General features: G+C 50.2%; 1 long non-coding RNA gene across 1 annotated transcript; it reads left to right on the forward strand.

The window, feature by feature from the left end:
- The first annotated feature begins 1,145 nt into the window (after positions 1-1,145).
- On the forward strand, positions 1,146-17,643 carry LOC135032611 (uncharacterized). Its single transcript, XR_010228106.1, has 3 exons — positions 1,146-2,215; positions 4,722-4,775; positions 17,316-17,643. It is a non-coding gene; the product is annotated as an uncharacterized LOC135032611 (long non-coding RNA).
- Positions 17,644-24,074: the final 6,431 nt, after the last annotated feature.

Genomic DNA, 24,074 nt, shown 5'->3' on the forward strand with positions numbered 1-24,074 from the left:
CTAATAGTCCAGTGCTGCATCTGGCTGCTCAGTGTCAGTTCTAGTAATCTCATCAGTGCTCCGTATCACTGCTCATTGTCTTGTGGTGCTCAGTATACTACAGTACATTACTAATACTCCAGTGTCTTGTGCCGCATATGGCTGCTGTAGGGTGCTGTGGTAGTGTCCTGTCACTGTGCATATGTCATCATTCCAGTCACAGTGACATACCCTCCAACTGTACCTTTTTAATAGGTACAGTACCTTTTTTTCATGGTCTGTACCTATTTTTGGCTCTCCAAACTTCCATTGAAAGTATAGGAAAAGGGGCGTGACCACGCCCCCTTTACCCGTGACCACGCCCCTTTTTCTAATTTGTACCAATTTTTGTGTGTAAAATGTTGGAGGGTATGCAGTGATATCTGGTATCTATCTAGTGGTATCTAATTCCAGACATTACCACCGTCTAATTCCAGATATATTACTGGCATATAATTCCACACATTAAAAAATGGAGAACAAAAAGGTGGAGGGTAAAATAGGGAAAGATCAAGATCCACTTCCACCTAGTGCTGAAGCTGCTGCCACTAGTCAAGGCAGAGACAATTCAATGCTATCAACATTATGTAATGATTATACGATACATTATTATAAGGGCACGGTCGTGCCCTTATATTAAGGCTGAATCGAACAAACGGAATTCTCCCATAGGGAACTTCAGAGATGGGGGCATGGTGTTTGAGGGGCTACACCTCAAACGTGATTAGACGTACCGAGCTGAAATTTGGCATGGACGCGTAGAATCGTCACCCGGTGCTGCATGCCAAATTTCAGGGCAAAATAATAAAAACTGAGGAATTGGGAGTAACCTAAAGTTCCAACTGTCAGTTTTTTTCTGCAACTTCCTGTATGGCTTATTGACAACGTTTTCCTATAGAGTGAATGAGGAGATTTTTGGGAAGGCATAACTCAGGGTAGAGGACAAAGAAAGACTTGGGGTTTGTTTTATTAGACAGAGTATGTCCCAGTGTAGTGCCTTTTGGGGTTGTGGTTTTTGAGAAAGTTATAGTTTTTTTTTAATTAAGTAAAATATGCCCCATTTTAAAGATAGGGCTTTTCAATTTGTTGCGCCTGCGCAGTGGCCGCCAGCAGGGGGTGTACAGAGAGTAGCTTCACTTGAGTGGAGCAATATGGCTGATCACTCCTCACATAGCCAATTTATTTTGTGATTATAAAAATAATTAGATCTATATGTATTATACAAAATGATTGGGGGGTGTTTTGGGACTGAGTGGATGCTGTCTGAGTCTTTTTTTAGCTATGGTGTCGTGTCAGTAAAAATATATTACATCCGTATTGTGCTGTGAGCGTGGCCAGGCAGTTTAGATGACGTCACTTAATTTATTCATGTGTGTGCCGCAATGCCAGATGGGGCGGCAAATTCAAATGTGCTCTTCTACTCTATGTGACTGTGTACATTGCTGCCTGGCCGGCCGCCCTGTTACTGCTGCACATGTGACAGGAAGACAGAGCGGGCAGCTAGTCGCCCCTGCCTGTCCCCATCACGATTGCCTCTCAGCAGTGACAACCTCGGCAGAGTGTTCCTGGACGAGGCTCCCAGCAGCGCTGTGCACTAGTGATTCATGCGCTCGCTGGGACCGTCACCGGTGCAAAGACTGCAGTTCACCGGCGGGTAGCCTGATCTGTGTAACCCGCTGGATCTGCAGTGACTGGCTACCACTACCTGCGGAGGCATGAGAATCGGAGGTTACCAGCAGCTACTAAGGATCCTCTGTGACCCTATCTCCCGCTCTATGCTCCTCCTCTACCTGACACTCATGTGCTCCAAGAGCTGGGAGGGCACCGGCCACCTGTACCGCCCCCTGCTGATGACAGTATTTTGGGTGTGGGTGGGTTACTATGGTGCGAGTGCCGGGCAGGAGGCACAGGACACATGCCCACTGTCAGCGCTCGTCATATGCTCCAGAGTCCTGGCCCTAGCTATAGGCAACTACCTAGGACATGGGGAAATCCTAGGGCCTGCAGAGCAGCATGGCATACTACTGTCAGTGTCAGCACAGCTGTGAAAGTGAAACTACAGAGGAGTCCGATCAGGGGGCGTGGCTACACGGGTCACTGCTGCCTTCCTGCAATGTGTGAAACTGAGGGGAGGAATGGCTCTGAGCTGCAATACTGGACATTGTGATATGCTGCCATGTAATTGTCATGTGTTAAGGTAAGGGAGGCACCATCTATAAGTGAACATGTATGTATAAGTGTGTGGCTGTGAGTATATATGTGTATAAGTGTGTGGCTGTGAGTATATATGTGTATAAGTGTGTGGCTGTGAGTATATATGTGTATAAGTGTGTGGCTGTGTGTATATATGTGTATAAGTGTGTGGCTGTGTGTATATATGGGTATAGGTGTGTGGCTGTGTGTATAGGCGTGTGGCTGTGTGCATATATGGGTATAAGTGTGTGGCTGTGTGTATATATGTGTATAAGTGTGTGGCTGTGAGTATATATGTGTATAAGTGTGTGGCTGTGAGTATATATGTGTATAAGTGTGTGGCTGTGTGCATATATGGGTATAAGTGTGTGGCTGTGTGTATAAGTGTGTGACTATATTTGTACAGCTGTGTGTATATATATATATATATATATATATATATATATATATATATATATATATATGTATATGTGTGTGTGTGTATAAATGTACGGCTGTGTGCATATATGGGTATAGGTATATGCGGATGTATGATTGCGTCAGAGTACGGATGTATAAGTGCACCAGCGTGCGGACGTATGAGAGCGTCAGTGTGCGGCAGTATGAGAGCGTCAGCGTGCGGACGTATGAGAGCGTCAGCGTGCGGACGTATGAGAGCGTCAGCGTGCGGACGTCTGAGAGCGTCAGCGTGCGGACGTCTGAGAGCGTCAGCGTGCGGACGTCTGAGAGCGTCAGCGTGCGGACGTCTGAGAGCGTCAGCGTGCGGACGTCTGAGAGCGTCAGCGTGCGGACGTCTGAGAGCGTCAGCGTGCCGACGTATGAAAGCGTCAGCGTGCGGACGTATGAGAGCGTCAGCGTGCGGACGTATGTGCGGTGAGCGGACGTATGAGAGCGTCAGTGAGCGGACGTATGGGAGCGTCAGTGTGCGGACGTATGAGAGCGTCAGTGTGCGGATGTATGAATGTAAGAGCATCAGCGTGCGGTTGTTTGAGAGCGTCAGCGTGTGGATGTATGAGAGCGTCAGCGTGTGGATGTATGAGAGCGTCAACGTACGGATGTATGAGAGCGTCAGGGTAAGGATGTATGAGAGCGTCAGGGTAAGGATGTATGAGAGCGTCAGCGTGCAGATGTATGAGAGCGTCAGCGTGCGGATGTATGAGAGCGTCAGCGTGCGGATGTATGAGAGCGTCAACGTACGGATGTATGAGAGCGTCAACGTACGGATGTATGAGAGCGTCAGGGTACGGATGTATGAGAGCGTCAGGGTAAGGATGTATGAGAGCGTCGGCGTGCGGATGTATGAGAGCGTCGGCGTGCGGACGTATGAGAGCGTCGGCGTGCGGACGTATGAGAGCGTCGGCGTGCGGACGTATGAGAGCGTCGGCGTGCGGACGTATGAGAGCGTCGGCGTGCGGACGTATGAGAGCGTCGGCGTGCGGACGTATGAGAGCGTCGGCGTGCGGAAGTATGAGAGCGTCGGCGTGCGGACGTATGAGAGCGTCGGCGTGCGGATGTATGAGAGCATCAGTGTGCGGATGTATGAGAGCGTCAGCTTGCGGACGTATGAATGTAAGAGCGTCAGCGTGCAGATGTATGAGAGCGTCAGCGTGCAGATGTGTGAGAGCGTCAGCGTGCGGATGTGTGAGAGCGTCAGCGTGCGGATGTGTGAGAGCGTCAGCGTGCGGATGTGTGAGAGCGTCAGCGTGGGGATGTATGAGAGCGTCAGCGTGGGGATGTATGAGAGCGTCAGCGTGGGGATGTATGAGAGCGTCAGCGTGGGGATGTATGAGAGCGTCAGCGTGCGGATGTATGAGAGCGTCAGCGTGCGGATGTATGAGAGCGTCAGCGTGCGGATGTATGAGCGTCAGCGTGCGGATGTATGAGAGCGTCAGCGTGCGGATGTATGAGAGCGTCAGCGTGCTGATATATGAGCGCGTCAGCGTGCGGATGTATGAAAGCGTCAGCGTGCGGATGTATGAGAGCGTCAGCGTGCGGATGCATGAGAGCGTCAGCGTGCGGATGCATGAGAGCGTCAGCGTGCGGATGCATGAGAGCGTCAGCGTGCGGATGCATGAGAGCGTCAGCGTGCGGATGCATGAGAGCGTCAGCGTGCGGATGCATGAGAGCGTCAGCGTGCGGATGTATGAGAGAGTCAGTGTACGGATGTATGAGAACGTCAGTGTGTGGATGTATGAGAGATGCAGTGTACGGATGTATGAGAGATGCAGTGTACGGATGTATGAGAGCGGCAGTGTACGGGTGTAGGGATGTACAGCAGCGCCGTAACTACGTGTGTGCCATTGGTAGTAAGCGCCACTGCAGCAGTCCCCTCTCCTTCAGCATTGGCTGCCCGGCGCTGCTGTGAATGCTGGGATGCGCTTCCCTCATCCCAGCATTCACAGCAGCGGCCAGCCAATACGGAAGGAGAGGGGACTGCTGCAGCGGTCTACTACCAATTACATAGCGCTGCAGCGGCTCCTGTCCCCCTCCCTCCTCCTCCTTCTTCCCAGCAGCTGCCCGGGATCTGCCACCACGAGGAGCCTGACTGCCAGCGAGGAGAGATGGTAAGTATTTATCTCTCTCTCTCTCTCTCTCTCTCTCTCTCTCTCTCTCTCTCTCTCTCTCTCTCTCTCTCTCTCTCTCTCTCTAATATGTCCTAGAGGATGCTGAGGACTCCAAAAGGACCATGGGGTATAGACGGGATCCGCAGGAGACATGGGCACTTTAAGACTTTAAATGGGTGTGAACTGGCTCCTCCCTCTATGCCTCAGTTAGATTCTGTGCCCAGAGAGACTGGACACACACTAGGGGAACTCTACAGAGTTTCTCTAGAAAAGACTTTTGTTAGGTTTATTATTTTCAGGGAGCACTATTGGCAACAGGCTCCCTGCATCGTGGAGCCGCGCCGCTGCCCCCCTCACAGAGCCTGAAGAAAGAAGCCGGGTGAGTAACATAAGCAAAGAAGACTTCAGTGAAGGCGGCAGAAGACTTCAGATCTTCGGAGGTATCACGCAGCGGTCACGCTGCACGCCATTCCTCCCACACACAAGCGGCACTAAATGGGTGCAGGGCGCAGGGGGGGCGCCCTGGGCAGCAATTAACCCTCTTTTAAGGACAGGCACAGCAGTATACAGTGCATAGGCACTGTATACAGACCCCCGCCAGTATAAATAAAAGGGGGATACTAGCGCGCCATTTAGGGGGCGGGGCTTCGTCCTCCAGCTCTAATCAGCGCCATTTTCTCTTCACAGCAAGCTGGTCATGGCCCTTCACTTCTGTCACAAGTAACAGGGTGCAAAAACAGGGGCGGTGCACACCAAATTTGGTGTTGTATATATTTATATATAAAAGTGCTGCTAGGTCTGGGACATTGTATATTCCTTCAGACCGGGTGAGGCGCTGGTCGTCAGCTGGCATACTTTCTCTCTGAAGGACCTTACTGTGGGTCTGTCCCCTATAGCCCAGTGTGTTAGTGGGTGTCGGTACGTGTGTGTCGACATGTCTGAGGCTGAATGCTCTTCCCAGGAGGAAGCTGGTGTGGGGGCGGAACAGAATGTGGGAGTAAATCTGTCCGCACCGCCGACTGCTGATTGGGTAGATATCTGGAGTGTCTTAAATGCATGTGTGGCTTTGTTGCATAAAAGATTAGACAAATCTGAGTCTCAGAACCAAGCATGGAGACAATCAATGGGAGATGTTTTGTCACAAACTCAGACCCCCTCGGGGTCACAGAAATGTTCGTTTACCCAGATAGCAGACACAGATACAGCCACGGATTCGGACTCCAGTGTCGACTATAGTGATGTCAAATTGAATCCTAAACTGGCTAAGAGCATTCAGTACATGATTGTGGCAATAAGGGACGTATTACATATCCCTGAGACAAGGGTCTGTATGTATAAGGGAAAGAAACCTGAGGTAACATTTCCTCCCTCTCATGAACTGAATACTCTTTTTGAAAGGGCTTGGGAAACTCCTGATAAAAAGTTACTGATTCCCAAGAGAATTTCTATGGCATATACTTTTCCCTCTGAGGATAGGGTAAGGTGGGAGTCAACACCCACAGTGGACAAAGCTCTAGCACGGTTGTCCAAGAAGGTGGTGCTACCGTCCCCTGACACTGCAGCCCTAAAGGATCCTGCGGATCGTAAGCAGGAAACTACCTTGAAATCTATTTATGTCACTATGGGTATGCTGCTCAGGCCGGCCGTGGCATCGGCATGGGTGAGTAGCGCTATTGAAAAGTGGGCAGATACCTTGTCATCTGAAATAGACACCATGGATAGGGATAGCGTGCATTTGAAGCTGGGTCATATTAGGGACGCAGCGGTCTATTTAAAGGAGGCTGCGAGAGATATTGGCCTCTTGGGATCAAGGGCCAATGCCATGGCAATCTCAGCTAGGAGAGCGTTGTGGACTCATCAATGGAATGGTGATGCTGACTCTAAAAAGGCTATGTAGGCTCTGCCCTATAAAGGTGGCGTTTTGTTTGGTGAAGGCCTCGCGGACCTGGTATCTACAGCTACTGCGGGTAAGTCATCTTTTCTACCTTTTGTCCCTCCACAGCAAAAGAAAACGCCTCAGTATCAGATGCAGTCCTTTCGGTCTAATAAATTCAAAAAAGGACGAGGGTCCTCCTTCCTTGCCGCTAGAGGTAAGGGAAGGGGAAAAAGATCGCCGGCTGTGGCAAGCCCCCAGGAGAAGAAGTCCTCCCTGGCTTCTACCAAGTCCACCGCATGACGCTGGGGATTCGCTGCGGGAGTCCGCACCAGTGGGGGCACGTCTTCAGCTCTTCAGTCGGATCTGGGCTCACTCAGGCATGGATCCTTGGGTGCTGGAAATTGTGACCCAAGGGTACAAACTGGAGTTTCAAGACGTGCCCCCTCACCGATTTTTCAAATCGGTCTTGCCAGCTTCTCTTCTGGAAAGGGAAGTAGTGTGCGCTGCAATACAAAAGCTATGTCAACAACAAGTCATTGTCGCGGTACCCCCGTCACAACGGGGAGAAGGGTTTTATTCACGCCTGTTCGTGGTCCCAAAGCCGGATGGCTCGGTCAGACCGATTCTGAACTTAAAATCCCTCAATCTGTATTTGAAAGATTCAAATTCAAAATGGAATCTCTCCGAGCAGTGATATCCAGTCTGGAAGGGGGGATTTTATGGTGTCAGTCGATGTTTACCTACATGTCCACATATATACTCCACATCAATCTTACCTGAGGTTTGCTGTTCAGGATTGTCATTACCAATTTCAGACGTTGCCGTTTGGGCTTTCCATGGCTCCGAGGATTTTCACTAAAGTAATGGCGGAAATGATGGTGCTCCTGCGAAAGCACGGTGTCACAATTATCCCGTACTTGGACGATCTCCTGATAAAGGCGAGATCAAAGGAGCAGTTACTAAGAAACGTTGCGCTCTCCCTGACAGTGCTGCAACAACATGGTTGGCTCCTGAATTTGCCAAAGTCACAGTTGGTTCCGACAACACGGCTGTCATTCTTGGGCATGATTCTGGACACGGACCTGCAGAGAGTTTTTCTCCCGGTGGAAAAAGCTCTGGAAATCCAGAACATGGTCAAAGGGATTCTGAAACCGGCAAGAGTGTCGATTCATCAATGTACTCAGGTGCTGGGGAAGATGGTGGCGGCCTACGAGGCCATTCCGTTTGGCAGGTTCCATGCCAGGGTGTTTCAGTGGAACCTGTTGGACAAGTGGTCCGGGTCTCACCTGCACATGCACTGGAAAACAAGCCTATCTTCCAGGAACAGAGTTTCTCTCCTGTGGTGGCTCCAAAGTTCTCACCTCCTAGGGGGACGCAGGTTCGGGATCCAGGATTGGATCCTGGTGACCACGGATGCAAGTCTCCGAGGCTGGGGAGCGGTCACACAGAGGGAAATTTTCCATGGAAAATGGTCAAGCCAGGAAGCTTGTCTGCACATAAACATTCTGGAATTAAGAGCCATCTACAACGGCCTTCTACAAGCGGAACATCTCCTGTTGGACAACATAACAGCAGTGGCGTACATAAACCACCAAGGCGGAACAAGAAGCAGAGCAGTGATGGCGGAGGCCACAAGAGTTCTCCGCTGGGCGGAAAAACATACAGGCGCTCTCTCGGCGGTCTTCATTCGAGGCGTGGACAACTGGAAAGCAGATTTCCTCAGCAGACACGATCTCCATCTGGAGAGTGGGGTCTTCATCAAGAGGTCTTTGCAGAAGTGACAAGTCATTGGGGAATTCCTCAAATAGACATGATGGCGTCTCGCCTCAACAAGAAACTTCAGAGATATTGTTCCAGGTTGAGGGACCCTTAAGCCAGTGCGGTGGACGCCCTGGTGACGCCCTGGGTGTTTCAGTCGTTCTATGTGTTTCCTCCACTACCACTCATTCCAAAGGTGATAAGCCTCATAAGAAGAACAGGGGTTCAGGCGATACTCTTTGTTCCAGATTGGCCACGGAGGGCCTGGTATCCGGATCTTCAGGAACTGCTCATAGCAGATCCCTGGCCTCTTCCTCTAAGAGAGGATCTGTTACAGCAAGGGCCGGTTGCGTTTGACGGCATGGCGGTTGAACGCCAGATCTTAGCCCGGAAGGGTATTCCCGGTGAAGTCATCCCTACACTGCTTAAATCAAGAAAGGAGGTAACGACGAAGCATTATCACTGTATTTGGAGAAAATACGTGTCTTGGTGTGAAGCCAAGAAGGCTCTTACGGAAGAATTTTAGCTGGGTCGTTTTCTACATTTTTTGCAGGCCAGTGTGGATGCGGGCCTAAAGTTGGGCTCCATTAAAGTCCATATTTCGGCCTTATCGATTTCCTTTCAAAAAGAATTGGCCTCCCTTCCGGAAGTTCAGACTTTCGTGAAGGGTGTGCTGCACATCCAACCTCCATTTGTGCCCCCGGTGGCACCATGGGACCTTAACGTGGTGTTGCAGTTCCTTATGTCACATTGGTTTGAACCTTTACAGAAGGTTGAGTTAAAATTCCTCACTTGGAAAGTGGTCTTGCTATTGGCCTTGGCATCCGCAAGAATTAGTGGCCTTGTCTCACAAGAGTCCCTATTTGATCTGCCATGTGGATAGAGCGGAATTACGAACTCGTCAACAATTTCTACCAAAGGTGGTTTCTTCATTTCACATGTACCAACCTATTGTGGTGCTTGTGGCTACTGAAGCTTTGGCTGATTCAAATTCTCTCGATGTAGTCAGAGCTTTGAAGATTTATGTCGCCAGAATAGCTCGTATTAGGAAAACAGAGGCACTGTTTGTCCTGTATGCTCCCAACAAGATTGGGGCTCCTGCTTCTAAACAGACTATTGCACGTTGGATATGTAATACGATTCAGCATGCGCATTCTATGGCTGGATTGCCGTTACCGAAATCGGTGAAGGGCCATCGGTGAAGTGACAGAACGGGACCCGGGAACGGAGGAGACCGGCTGCTGCAGGAGAAGCGCGCGGACTGAAGGAGAAGGAAGACGCGGCGGACTGAAGGAGACGGAGGACGCGGACACAGAGGACCAGGCCTGAGGTTGTGGAAGGAAGAGACGCGGTCACCGGCGGCAGGTAGTTACCTGCCCCCGGCGGTAAGTGTAAAACACACAGCCTATGACCACACAACCCAGAGCCGCACATAAGAGGGGACTGACAGGCGGGACGCCGCACTAGTCATACCCCAAACATTCAAATAGGACGCAGTTCAGAGGGCACATAGGCATCCACCACACCTATGGTAAAGGTGACCCACAGGGTACACTTGACATTTACCTGAGCTGGGGTCCAATCGGTATACCAATAGGAAGGTATACCTTGCAAAGGGTAGTCTGCAGGACACACCTGACAGTGGTGAAGGAACTGTGGGACAAGGACCAAACACAATATTGAAATTAGGATGCTGACCTAATCATATCTAATTTACAAATAAAGAGTTCAGATAGAAACCATATCAGATTGATCATTGGTGCAAAACCTACAATCAGGCGCAAACAGTCAACACAATCACTTATCCAAGTACCACTCCCATCCCGCAATACCCTATATTCCCATTTTTCCCTTATATCCCCCCCAGAGCGCGCTGACCATGCCAAATCATACCAGAAAGGTGGGCTCATCTTGGGCGGCTGCCCGAGGGGTCTCGGCGTTATAGCTTTGCCGAGTAGCTACTTGGTCGGGTTCAAACACTTTTGCAAAATTCTACAAGTTTGATACCCTGGCTGATGAGGACCTCATGTTTGCTCAATCGGTGCTGCAGAGTCATCCGCACTCTCCCGCCCGTTCTGGAGCTTTGGTATAATCCCCATGGTCCTTTTGGAGTCCCCAGCATCCTCTAGGACATAGGAGAAAATAGGATTTTAATACCTACCGGTAAATCCTTTTCTCTTAGTCCATAGAGCATGCTGGGCGCCCGTCCCAGTGCGGACTTTGGGGGTCATTCCGAGTTGATCGCTCGTTGTTTTTTTCCGCAACGAAGCGATCAGTCGCTAACGCGCATGCACAATGTCCGCAGTGTGACTGCGCCAAGTAATTTTGCTATGCAGTTAGGTATTTTACTCACGGCATTACGAGGATTTTTCTTCGTTCTGATGATCGGAGTGTGATTGACAGGAAGTGGGTGTTACTGGGCGGAAACTGAGCGTTTTATGGGTGTGTGTGAAAAAACGCTGACGTATTTTTTAAAAACGCGGGAGTGGCTGGAGAAACGGGGGAGTGCCTGGGCGAACGCTGGGCGTATTTGTGACGTCAAACAGGTACGATACTGACTGAACTGATCGCAATGGCAGAGTAAGTCTCGAGCTACTCAGAAACTGCTAAGAAGTGTGCTAATCGCAATATTGCGAATCCGTCGTTCGCAATTCTAAGAAGCTAAGATTCACTCCCAGTAGGCGGCGGCTTAGCGTGTGTAATGCTGCTAAAAGCAGCTTGCGAGCGTACAACTCGGAATGACCTCCACTATCTGCAGTTCTTGTTATAGTTATTGCTTATGTTACACAAAAGTTCTGTTTCAGTTGTGATCAGCCTGTTGCTGATTTTGGTTCATTCCGTTAACTGGTATTTGGTTAAAAGCCATGTTGTACGGTGTGTTGTGGTGTGAGCTGGTATGTATCTCACCCTTAGTTAACAAAAATCCGTTTCCTCAAAATGTCCGTCTCCCTGGGCACAGTTCCTATAACTGAGGTCTGGAGGAGGAGCATAGAGGGAGGAGCCAGTTCACACCCATTTGAAGTCTTAAAGTGCCCATGTCTCCTGCGGATCCCGTCTATACCCCATGGTCCTTTTGGAGTTCCCAGCATCCTCTACGGACTAAGAGAAAAGGATTTACCGGTAGGTATTAAAATCCATTTTCTCTAACGTCCTAAGTGGATCTGGGGACTTCGTAAGGACAATGGGGAATAGACGGGCTCCGCAGGAGATAGGGCACTCTAGAAAAGAATTAGGTCTACTGGTGTGCACTGGCTCCTCCCTCTATGTCCCTCCTCCAGACCTCAGTTAGAATCTGTGCCCGAACGAGAAGGGTGCACCTTAGTGAGCTCTCCAGAGCTTGCTGAGAAAGAAAAGTATTTTGTTAGGTTTTTTATTTTCAGAGAGCTTCTGCTGGCAACAGACTTTCTGCTACGTGGGACTGAGGGGAGAGAAGCAAACCTTACCAACTGCGGGATATGTTGCGCTTCTTAGGCTACTGGACACCATTAGCTCCAGAGGGATCGAACACAGGTACTAACCATTGGCGGTCCGATCCCAGAGCCACGCCGCCGTCCCCGTCGCAGAGCCAGAAGCAAGAAGCACGGCGTAGATGAAGAAATCGGCGGCAGAAGACTTCAGTCTTCAAACAAGGTAGCGCACAGCACTGCAGCTGTGCGCCATTGCTCCCACAGCACACCACACACTCCGGTCACTGTAGGGTGCAGGGCGCAGGGGGGGGCGCCCTGGGCAGCAATAAGGTACCTTTGGCAAAAGTAAGCAGACATACAGGTAGGCACTGTATGTCTGCATGAGCCCCCGCCATTTTTTTCACACAAAATCGCGGGACAGAAAGCCACCAAGAAGGGGGCGGGGCTTCTTCCTCAGCACTCACCAGCGTAATTTTCTCTTCACAGCTCCGCTGGAAGGAAGCTCCCCAGACTCTCCCCTGCAGAATCACGGTTGAGGGGTGAAAAAAGAGGGGGGGGCACATAAATTTAGGCGCAAAACAGATAATACAGCAGCTACTGGGTAAACACTGAGTTACTGTGTTTTTTCCTGGGTCATATAGCGCTGGGGTGTGTGCTGGCAAACTCTCTCTCTGTCTCTCCGAGGGGCCTGGTGGGGGAATTGTCTTCAAAAGAGCTTCCTCTGTGTGTATGGTGTGTCGGTACGCGTGTGTCGACATGTTTGACGAGGAAGGCTATGTGGAGGCGGAGCGGGAGGAAATGAGTGTGGTGTCGCCGCAGCCGGTGCCGACACCGGATTCGATGGATATGTGGAAGGTTTTAAATGAGAATGTTAATTCCTTACATAAAAGGCTAGATAAAGCAGAAGCCTTGGGACAGTCTGATCTTGCTACGCAGGGGCCGTCAGGGTCTCAAAAGCGTCCACTATCCCAGGTTGTTGACACAGATATCGACACGGAGTCTGACTCTAGCGTCGATGATGAGGAGGCCAGATTACAACCTAAAATGGCCAAAGCTATAAGATATATGATTATAGCTATGAAGGAGGTGTTACACATCTCTGAGGAAAGCCCTGTCCCTGAGAAGAGAGATAATATGTTTGGGGAAAAGAGACAAGTGGTGACCTTTCCCCCGTCTCATGAATTAAATGAGTTATGTGAGAAATCGTGGGAATCACCAGATAAGAAACTGCTGATCCCCAAAAGGATGCTAATGGCGTACCCCTTCCCGCCATCGGACAGGTTACGCTGGGAATCCGCCCCGAGGGTAGACAAAGCGTTGACACGCTTGTCTAAACAGGTGGCGCTACCGTCACAGGATACGGCAGCCTTAAAAGATCCTGCAGATAGAAAGCAGGAAGCTATCCTAAGGTCCATATACACACATTCGGGTACCGTGCTTAGACCGGCCATTGCGTCGGCATGGATGTGTAGTGCTGTAGCAGCATGGGCAGATATGTTATCTGAAGAGATGGAAACCCTGGACAAGGATACTATATTACTGACACTGGGGCATATAAAAGACACTGTCCTGTATATGAGGGATGCTCAGAGGGACATTGCCATGCTGAGCTCTAGGATAAATGCTATGTCGATTTCAGCCAGAAGGGGCCTGTGGACTCGACAATGGACAGGTGATGCCGACTCTAAGCGGCACATGGAGGTTTTGCCTTACAAGGGTGTGGAATTATTTGGGGAAGGTCTGTCGGACTTAGTGGCCACAGCTACGGCTGGAAAGTCAAATTTTCTACCATTTATTCCATCACAACCTAAGAAAGCATCGTATTATCAAATGCAGTCCTTTCGTTCACAGAAGGGTAAGAAAGTCCGAGGTGCGTCCTTTCTTGCCAGAGGCAAGGGTAGAGTAAGGAAGCTGCATAACACAGCTAGTTCCCAGGAACAGAAGTCCTCCCCGGCTTCAACTAAGTACACCGCATGACGCTGGGGCTCCACAGGTGGAGCCAGGGTCGGTGGGGGGCGCGTCTCCGAAATTTCAGCCACCAGTGGGTTCGCTCACAGGCGGATCCCTGGGTTATACAGATAGTATCCCAGGGGTACGGGCTGGAATTTGAAGAGATACCCCTCGCCGCTTCCTCAAATCGGCTCTGCCAACGTCCCCCATAGAAAAGGAGTTGGTGGTAACTGCGATTCACAAATTGTATCTCCAGCAGGTGGTGGTGGAGTTCCCCCCCCCCCCTTCAACGGGGGAGAGGGTATTATTCCACAATGTTTGTGGTACCGAAACCGGACGGTTTGGTCAGGCCCATTTTGAACTTAAAATCCCTGAACGTTTACCTGAAAAGGTTCAAGTTCAAGATGGAATCGCTGAGAGCAGTCATTGCGAGCCTGGAAGAAGGGGATTTTATGGTGTCGCTGGACATAAAGGATGCTTACCTGCATGTCCCGATTTATCCACCTCATCAGGAATACCTCAGGTTGGTGGTACAGGATTGTCACTACCAATTCCAGACGTTGTCGTTTGGTCTCTCCATGGCACCGAGAATATTTACCACGGTAATGGCAGAAATGATGGTGATCCTGCGAAAGCAAGGAATCACAATTATCCCGTACTTGGACGATCTCCTTATAAAGGCGAGGTCCAGCGAACAGTTGCTGATCAGTGTAGCACGCTCTCAGGAGGTGTTACAGCAACACGGCTGGGTTCTGAATATCCCAATGTCGCAGTTGATCCCTACGACTCGTCTGCCCTTCCTGGGCATGATTCTGGACACAGACCAGAAGAGGGTTTATCTCCCGACTGAGTAGGCTCAGGAGCTCATGACCTTAGTCAGAGACTTATTAAAACAAAGACAGGTGTCAGTGCATCAATGCACGCGAGTCCTGGGAAAGATGGTGGCATCATACGAGGCCATTCCCTTCGGCAGGTTCCATGCGAGGACCTTTCAATGGGATCTGTTGAACAAGTGGTCCGGATCACATCTACAGATGCAGCGGCTGATCACCCTATCCCCCAGGGCAAGGGTGTCTCTGCTGTGGTTTCTGCAGAGTGCTCACCTTCTCGAGGGCCGAAGATTCGGCATTCAGGACTGGGTCCTTGTGTCCACGGATGCGAGCCTCCGAGGGTGGGGAGCAGTCACGCAGGGAAGAAATTTCCAAGGCCTGTGGTCAAGTCAGTAGACTTGTCTGCCCATAAACATCCTGGAAATAAGGGCCATATACAACGCCCTAAGTCAGGCAGTAAACCTGCTTCGAGACAAATCGGTGCTGATTCAATCAGACATCACCGCAGTGGCTCATGTAAACCGTCAAGGCGGCACAAGGAGCAGGGTGGCGATGACAGAAGCCACCAGGATTCTTCGTTGGGAGGAGAATCATGTAAGAGCACTGTCAGCAGTGTTTATCCCGGGAGTGGACAACTGGGAAGCAGACTTCCTCAGCAGGCACGACCTCCACCCCGGAGAATGGGTACTTCATCCAGAAGTCTTCACACAGGTGTCAGACCGGTGGGAACTGCCACAAGTGGACATGATGGCGTCCCGTCTAAACAAAAAGTTACAGCGGTATTGCGCCAGGTCAAGGGACCCTCAGGCGATAGCTGTGGACGCACTAGTGACACCGTTTGTGTTCCAGTCGGTTTATGTGTTTCCCCCTCTTCCTCTCATACCCAAGGTACAGAGAATCATAAGAAGAAGAGGAGTGAGAACAATTCTCATTGTTCCGGATTGGCCAAGAAGAGTTTGGTATCCGGATCTGCAAGAAATGCTCACAGAGGACCCATGTTCTCTGCCCTTAAGACAGGATCTGTTACAACAGGGGCCCTGTCTGTTCCAAGACTTACCGTGGCTGCGTTTGACGGCATGGCGGTTGAACGCCGGATCCTAGCAGAAAAGGGGATTCCGGATGAGGTTATTCCTACGCTTATAAAGGCTCGGAAGGTTGTAACGTCTAAGCATTATCACCGTATATGGCGAAAATATGTTGCTTGGTGTGAAGCCCGGAGGGCTCCTACAGAGGAATTCCAGCTGGGCCGGTTCCTTCATTTCCTACAATCCGGAGTGTCTTTGGGCCTAAAATTGGGATCCATTAAGGTCCAGATTTCGGCCCTATCCATTTTCTTTCAAAAAGAACTGGCAGCTCTTCCTGAAGTTCAGACCTTTGTGAAGGGAGTGCTGCATATACAGCCCCCGTTTGTGCCTCCAGTGGCACCTTGGGATCTTAACGTGGTGTTGGGTTTCCTAAAATCACACTGGTTTGAACCACTAAAAACTGTGGAGTTAAAATATCTCACGTGGAAGGTGGTTATGCTGCTGGCTCTGGCCTCAGCCAGGCATGTGTCGGAATTGGCGGCTTTGTCACATAAAAGCCCCTATCTGGTTTTTCATATGGACAGGGCAGAATTGCGGACCCGTCCACAATTTCTGCCCAAGGTGGTGTCATCATTTCATATGAACCAACCTATTGTGGTGCCTGTGGCTACAGGGGACTTGGAGGATTCCGAGTTACTAGATGTAGTGCGGGCTTTGAAGATTTATGTGACCAGAACGGCCAAGGTCAGGAAAATGGAGTCGCTGTTTATCCTGTATGCATCCAATAAGTTGGGTGCTCCTGCTTCAAAGCAGACTATTGCTCGCTGGATCTGTAACACGATTCAGCAGGCTCATTCTGCGGCTGGATTGCCGCCTCCGAAATCAGTAAAGGCCCATTCCACAAGTAAGGTGGGCTTCTTCTTGGGCGGCTGCCCGAGGGGTCTTGGCATTACAACTTTACCGAGCTGCTACTTGGTCGGGATCAAAGACATTTGCAAAGTTCTACAGGTTTGATACCCTAGCTGAGGAGGACCTTGAGTTTGCTCATTCGGTGCTGCAGAGTCATCCGCACTCTCCCGCCCGTTTGGGTGCTTTGGTATAATCCACATGGTCCTTACGGAGTCCCCAGCATCCACTTAGAACATTAGAGAAAATAAGAATCTATTTCTCGTAGTCCGTAGTGGATGCTGGGCGCCCGTCCCAAGTGCAGACTTCTTCTGCAATACTGTATATAGTTATTGCTTAACAAAGGGTTATGTTATGTTACATCAGGTTATCTGATGTTTTGTATTGTTCATACTGTTAACTGTATTTGGTTATCACAAGTTATACGGTGTGATTGGTGTGGCTGGTATGAGTCTTACCCTGGATTCCAAAATCCTTTCCTTGTAATGTTAGCTTGTCCGGGCACAGTTTCCTTAACTGAGGTCTGGAGGATGGACATAGAGGGAGGAGCCAGTGAACACCAGTAGACCTAATTCTTTTCTAGAGTGCCCTATCTCCTGCGGAGCCAGTCTATTCCCTATGGTCCTTACGGAGTCCCCAGCATCCACTACGGACTACGAGAAATAGATTTACCGGTGAGTAAAATCTCCTTTTTTGCTATGTGTGTTTAGCTGTTTGTGTGTTTTGTCATATGTGTGTATGTATGTTTTGCTATATGTTTGTCTTTTACTATGTGAGTGTATATACAGGGCCGGCCTGACCATTACATCGCGGAGAGTACCATATGTGGAGGGTGCTGCTGCTGCCTTCTCATGTCCTCCCGAGGTGTGCTCGCACACCTGCTGCACTGCTTAAAGAGAGAGCCTGGATCACAGTGTGAGGTGAGTGGGGACCCAGGGAGGGAAACCACTGGGACAGGGTCGCACACTGCGGCCGCCATCTTTCTGCACCTCTGCCTTAGTCACTCTATACCTGTCACCCACTATCTCCCTGTCAGCCCTGTCTCAGTCAAAGTATAGATAGCGTGGCGAGCCACCGTGCCCGCAGCATGGCGAGCCCGCAAGGGGCTCATTTGCGCTTGCCCAGCTGTCGGTATGCCGGCGGTCGGGATTCCGGCGCCAGTATGCTGGTCGACGGGAGCCCGGCCGCCAGCATACCCTGCTACACCCGGGCAAGCGCAAATGAGCACGGTGGCTCGCCATGCTATCTATACTTTCTCCAGGGCGCTCATGGACCCCCAAGAGGGAGAAAAGATGTCGGTATGCCGGCGGTCGGGATTCCGGCGCCAGTATGTTGATCGTTTGGAGTCCGGCCACCGGCTAACAGAAGACCACCCCAGTCACCCACTGTCTCCCTGTCACCCCTGCCTCAGTCACCCACTATCTCCTTGTCTCTCCTGCCTCAGTCACCCACTATTTCTCTATCGTCCTAAGTGGATGCTGGGGTTCCTGAAAGGACCATGGGGAATAGCGGCTCCGCAGGAGACAGGGCACAAAAAAGTAAAGCTTTACTAGGTCAGGTGGTGTGCACTGGCTCCTCCCCCTATGACCCTCCTCCAGACTCCAGTTAGATTTTGTGCCCGAACGAGAAGGGTGCAATCTAGGTGGCTCTCCTAAAGAGCTGCTTAGAGAAAGTTTAGTTTAGGTTTTTTTCTTTACAGTGAGTCCTGCTGGCAACAGGATCACTGCAACGTGGGACTTAGGGGGAAAGTAGTAAACTCACCTGCATGCAGAGTGGATTTGCTGCTTGGCTACTGGACACCATTAGCTCCAGAGGGATCGAACACAGGCCCAGCCGTGGAGTCCGGTCCCGGAGCCGCGCCGCCGACCCCCTTGCAGATGCTGAAGCGTGAAGAGGTCCGGAAACCGGCGGCTGAAGACTCCTCAGTCTTCATAAGGTAGCGCACAGCACTGCAGCTGTGCGCCATTTTCCTCTCAGCACACTTCACTGGGCAGTCACTGAGGGTGCAGAGCGCTGGGGGGGGGCGCTCTGAGAGGCAAATATAAACCTTATACAAGGCTAAAAATACCTCACATATAGCCCATAGGGGCTATATGGAGATATTTAACCCCTGCCTGACTGGAAAAATAGCGGGAGAAGAACCCGCCGAAAAAGGGGCGGGGCCTATCTCCTCAGCACACGGCGCCATTTTCTGTCACAGCTCCGCTGGTCAGAACGGCTCCCAGGTCTCTCCCCTGCACTGCACTACAGAAACAGGGTAAAACAGAGAGGGGGGGCACATTAATGGCTATATATATATATATTAAAGCAGCTATAAGGGAGCACTTAATATAAGGATATCCCTTGTATATATAGCGCTTTGTGGTGTGTGCTGGCAGACTCTCCCTCTGTCTCCCCAAAAGGGCTAGTGGGTCCTGTCTTCATTAGAGCATTCCCTGTGAGTTTGCGGTGTGTGTCGGTACGTGGTGTCGACATGTATGAGGACGATATTGGTGTGGAGGCGGAGCAATTGCCAAATATGCAGATGTCACCCCCCAGGGGGTCGACACCAGAATGGATGCCTTTATTTGTGGAATTACGTGATGGTTTATCTTCCCTTAAACAGTCAGTTGAGGACATGAGGCGGCCGGACAATCAATTAATGCCTGTCCAGGCGCCTCAAACACCGTCAGGGGCTGTAAAACGCCCTTTGCCTCAGTCGGTCGACACAGACCCAGACACGGGCACTGATTCCAGTGACGACGGTAGAAATTCAAACGTATTTTCCAGTAGGGCCACACGTTATATGATTTTGGCAATGAAGGAGACGTTACATTTAGCTGATACTACAGATACCGTAAAACAGGGTATTATGTATGGTGTGAAAAAACTACAAACAGTTTTTCCTGAATCAGAAGAATTAAATGACGTGTGTGATGAAGCGTGGGTTGCTCCTGATAAAAAGTTGATAATTTCAAAAAAGTTATTGGCATTATACCCTTTCCCGCCAGAGGTTAGGGCGCGCTGGGAAACACCCCCTAAGGTGGACAAGGCGCTCACACGCTTATCCAAACAAGTGGCGTTACCCTCTCCTGAGACGGCCGCACTTAAGGATCCATCAGATAGAAAGATGGAAGTTATTCAAAAGAATATATACACACATGCAGGTGTTATACTACGACCAGCTATAGCAACTGCCTGGATGTGCAGTGCTGGAGTAGTTTGGTCAGAATCCCTGATTGAAAATATTGATACCCTAGATAGGGACAATGTTTTACTGTCGTTAGAACAAATAAAGGATGCATTTATCTATATGCGTGATGCACAGAGGGATATTTGCACACTGGCATCTCGGGTGAGTGCTATGTCCATTTCAGCCAGAAGAGCCTTATGGACACGACAGTGGACAGGCGATGCGGATTCAAAACGTCACATGGAGGTTTTGCCGTATAAAGGGGAGGAGTTATTTGGAGTTGGTCTATCAGACTTGGTGGCCACGGCTACTGCCGGGAAATCCACTTTTTTACCTCAAGTCACTCCCCAACAGAGAAAGGCACCGACCTTTCAACCGCAGCCTTTTCGCTCCTACAAAAATAAGAGAGCAAAGGGCTTGTCGTACCTGCCACGAGGCAGAGGAAGAGGGAAGAGACACCAACAGGCAGCTCCTTCCCAGGAACAGAAGCCCTCCCCGGCTCCTGCAAAAACCTCAGCATGACGCTGGGGCCTCTCAAGCGGACTCGGGGACAGTGGGGGGCCGTCTCAAAAATTACAGCGCGCAGTGGGCTCACTCGCAGGTAGACCCCTGGATCCTGCAGATAATATCTCAGGGGTACAGGTTGGAATTAGAGACGGATCCTCCTCATCGTTTCCTGAAGTCTGCCTTACCAACCGTCTCTTCCGAAAGGGAGAGGGTGTTGGAAGCCATTCACAAGCTGTACGCTCAGCAGGTGATAGTCAAAGTACCCCTATTACAACAAGGAAAGGGGTATTATTCCACTCTATTTGTGGTACCGAAGCCGGATGGCTCGGTAAGGCCTATTCTAAATCTGAAGTCCTTGAACCTCTACATAAAAAAGTTCAAGTTCAAGATGGAGTCACTCAGAGCAGTGATAGCGAACCTGGAAGAAGGGGACTTTATGGTATCCTTGGACATCAAGGATGCGTATCTACACGTTCCGATTTACCCCGCACACCAGGGGTACCTCAGGTTCATTGTTCAAAACTGTCACTATCAGTTTCAGACGCTGCCGTTCGGATTGTCCACGGCGCCTCGGGTCTTTACCAAGGTAATGGCCGAGATGATGATTCTTCTTCGAAGAAAAGGCGTATTAGTTATCCCATACTTGGACGATCTCCTAATAAGGGCAAGGTCCAGAGAACAGCTGGAGACAGCTTTAGCACTATCTCAAGAGGTGCTAAGACAACACGGGTGGATTCTGAATATTCCAAAATCCCATTTAATCCCGACAACTCGTCTGCTGTTCCTAGGAATGATTCTGGACACGGTTCAGAAAAAGGTTTTCCTTCCAGAGGAAAAAGCCAAGGAGTTATCCGATCTGGTCAGGAACCTCCTAAAACCAGGAAAAGTGTCAGTACATCAATGCACAAGAGTCCTGGGAAAAATGGTGGCTTCTTACGAAGCAATTCCATTCGGCAGATTCCATGCAAGAATATTCCAAAGGGATCTGTTGGACAAATGGTCAGGGTCGCATCTGCAGATGCACCTGCGAATAACCCTGTCACCAAAGACAAGGGTGTCACTTCTGTGGTGGTTGCAGAAGGCTCACCTATTAGAAGGCCGCAGATTCGGCATTCAGGATTGGATCCTGGTGACCACGGACGCCAGCCTGAGAGGCTGGGGAGCAGTCACACAAGGAAGAAACTTCCAGGGAGTATGGACGAGTCTGGAAAAGTCTCTTCACATAAACATTCTGGAACTAAGAGCAATCTACAATGCTCTAAGCCAGGCGGAACTTCTCCTGCAAGGAAAGCCGGTGTTGATTCAGTCGGACAACATCACGGCGGTCGCCCATGTAAACAGGCAGGGCGGCACAAGAAGCAGGAGTGCAATGGCAGAAGCTGCCAAGATTCTTCGCTGGGCGGAGAATCACGTGATAGCACTGTCAGCAGTGTTCATCCCGGGCGTGGACAACTGGGAAGCAGACTTCCTCAGCAGACACGATCTTCATCCGGGAGAGTGGGGTCTACATCCAGAAGTCTTCAACATGTTAATAGACCGTTGGGAAAGACCAATTGTAGACATGATGGCGTCTCGCCTCAACAAGAAACTGGACAAATATTGCGCCAGGTCAAGAGATCCACAGGCAATAGCTGTGGACGCACTGGTAACTCCTTGGGTGTACCAGTCAGTGTATGTGTTTCCTCCTCTGCCGCTCATACCAAAGGTATTGAAGATCATACGGCAAAGAAGAGTAAGAACAATACTAGTGGTTCCGGATTGGCCGAGAAGGACTTGGTATCCGGAACTTCAAGAGATGCTCACGGACGAACCGTGGCCTCTACCTCTGAGAAGGGACCTGCTACAGCAGGGTCCCTGTCTTTTTCAAGACTTACCGCGGCTGCGTTTGACGGCATGGCGGTTGAACGCCAGATCCTAAAAGGGAAAGGCATTCCAGAAGAAGTCATTCCTACCTTGATTAAGGCACGGAGGGAAGTCACCGTGAAACATTATCACCGCATTTGGCGAAAATATGTAGCGTGGTGCGAGGATCGGAGGGTTCCGACGGAGGAATTCCAACTGGGTCGTTTCCTACATTTCCTGCAATCAGGATTATCTATGGGTCTCAAATTGGGATCCATTAAGGTTCAAATTTCGGCCCTGTCAATATTCTTCCAAAAAGAATTGGCCTCTGTCCCTGAGGTCCAGACTTTTGTCAAGGGAGTACTGCATATACAGCCTCCTGTGGTGCCTCCGGTGGCACCGTGGGATCTAAATGTAGTTTTAGATTTCCTCAAATCCCATTGGTTTGAACCATTGAAAAAGGTGGATTTGAAATATCTCACATTGAAAGTGACTATGTTACTAGCCCTGGCCTCTGCCAGGAGAGTATCTGAATTGGCGGCTTTATCTTATAAAAGTCCTTATCTAATCTTCCATTCGGATAGGGCAGAACTGCGGACTCGTCCGCATTTTCTCCCTAAAGTGGTATCAGCATTTCATCTGAACCAACCTATTGTGGTGCCTGCGGCCACTAGCGACTTGGAGGACTCCAAGTTGTTGGACGTTGTCAGAGCCTTAAAAATATACATTGCAAGGACGGCTGGAGTCAGAAAATCTGACTCGCTGTTTATATTGTATGCACCCAACAAGTTGGGCGCACCTGCTTCTAAGCAGTCGATTGCTCGTTGGATTTGTAACACAATTCAACTTGCACATTCTGTGGCAGGCCTGCCACAGCCTAAAACTGTAAAAGCCCACTCCACAAGGAAGGTGGGCTCATCTTGGGCGGCTGCCCGAGGGGTCTCGGCATTACAACTCTGCCGAGCAGCTACGTGGTCGGGGGAGAACACGTTTGTAAAATTTTACAAATTTGATACCCTGGCAAAGGAGGACCTGGAGTTCTCTCATTCGGTGCTGCAGAGTCATCCGCACTCTCCCGCCCGTTTGGGAGCTTTGGTATAATCCCCATGGTCCTTTCAGGAACCCCAGCATCCACTTAGGACGATAGAGAAAATAAGAATTTACTTACCGATAATTCTATTTCTCGGAGTCCGTAGTGGATGCTGGGCGCCCATCCCAAGTGCGGATTATCTGCAATACTTGTACATAGTTATTGTTAACTAATTCGGGTTATTGTTAAGGAGCCATCTTTAAGAGGCCCTTTCTGTTGTCATACTGTTAACTGGGTTTAGATCACAAGTTGTACGGTGTGATTGGTGTGGCTGGTATGAGTCTTACCCGGGATTCAAAATGCCTCCCTTATTGTGTATGCTCGTCCGGGCACAGTACCTAACTGGAGTCTGGAGGAGGGTCATAGGGGGAGGAGCCAGTGCACACCACCTGACCTAGTAAAGCTTTACTTTTTTGTGCCCTGTCTCCTGCGGAGCCGCTATTCCCCATGGTCCTTTCAGGAACCCCAGCATCCACTACGGACTCCGAGAAATAGAATTATCGGTAAGTAAATTCTTATTTTCCCTGTCATCCCTGCCTCAGTCACCCACTATTTCCCTGTCGCCCCTGCCTCAGTCACCAACTCTACCTGTCACCCCTGTCTCAGTCACCCACTATCTCTCTGTCATACCGGCCTCAGTCATCTACTCTTTACTTGTCACCCCTGCCTCAGTCACCCACTATGTCCATGTCACCCCTGCCTCAGTCACCCTCTATGTCCATGTCACCCCTGCCTCAGTCACCCACTATGTCCATGTCACCCCTGCCTCAGTCACCCACTATGTCCATGTCACTCCTGCCTCAGTCACCCACTATCTCCCTGTCACCCCTGCCTCAGTCACCCACTCTCACCCTGCCTCAGTCACCAACTCTACCTGTCACCCCTGTTCAGTCACCAACTCTACCTGTCACCCCTGCCTCAGTCACCCACTATCTC

The sequence above is a fragment of the Pseudophryne corroboree genome, unplaced genomic scaffold (genome assembly GCF_028390025.1).
Source record: "Pseudophryne corroboree isolate aPseCor3 unplaced genomic scaffold, aPseCor3.hap2 scaffold_550, whole genome shotgun sequence".
Classification (NCBI taxonomy): domain Eukaryota; kingdom Metazoa; phylum Chordata; class Amphibia; order Anura; family Myobatrachidae; genus Pseudophryne; species Pseudophryne corroboree.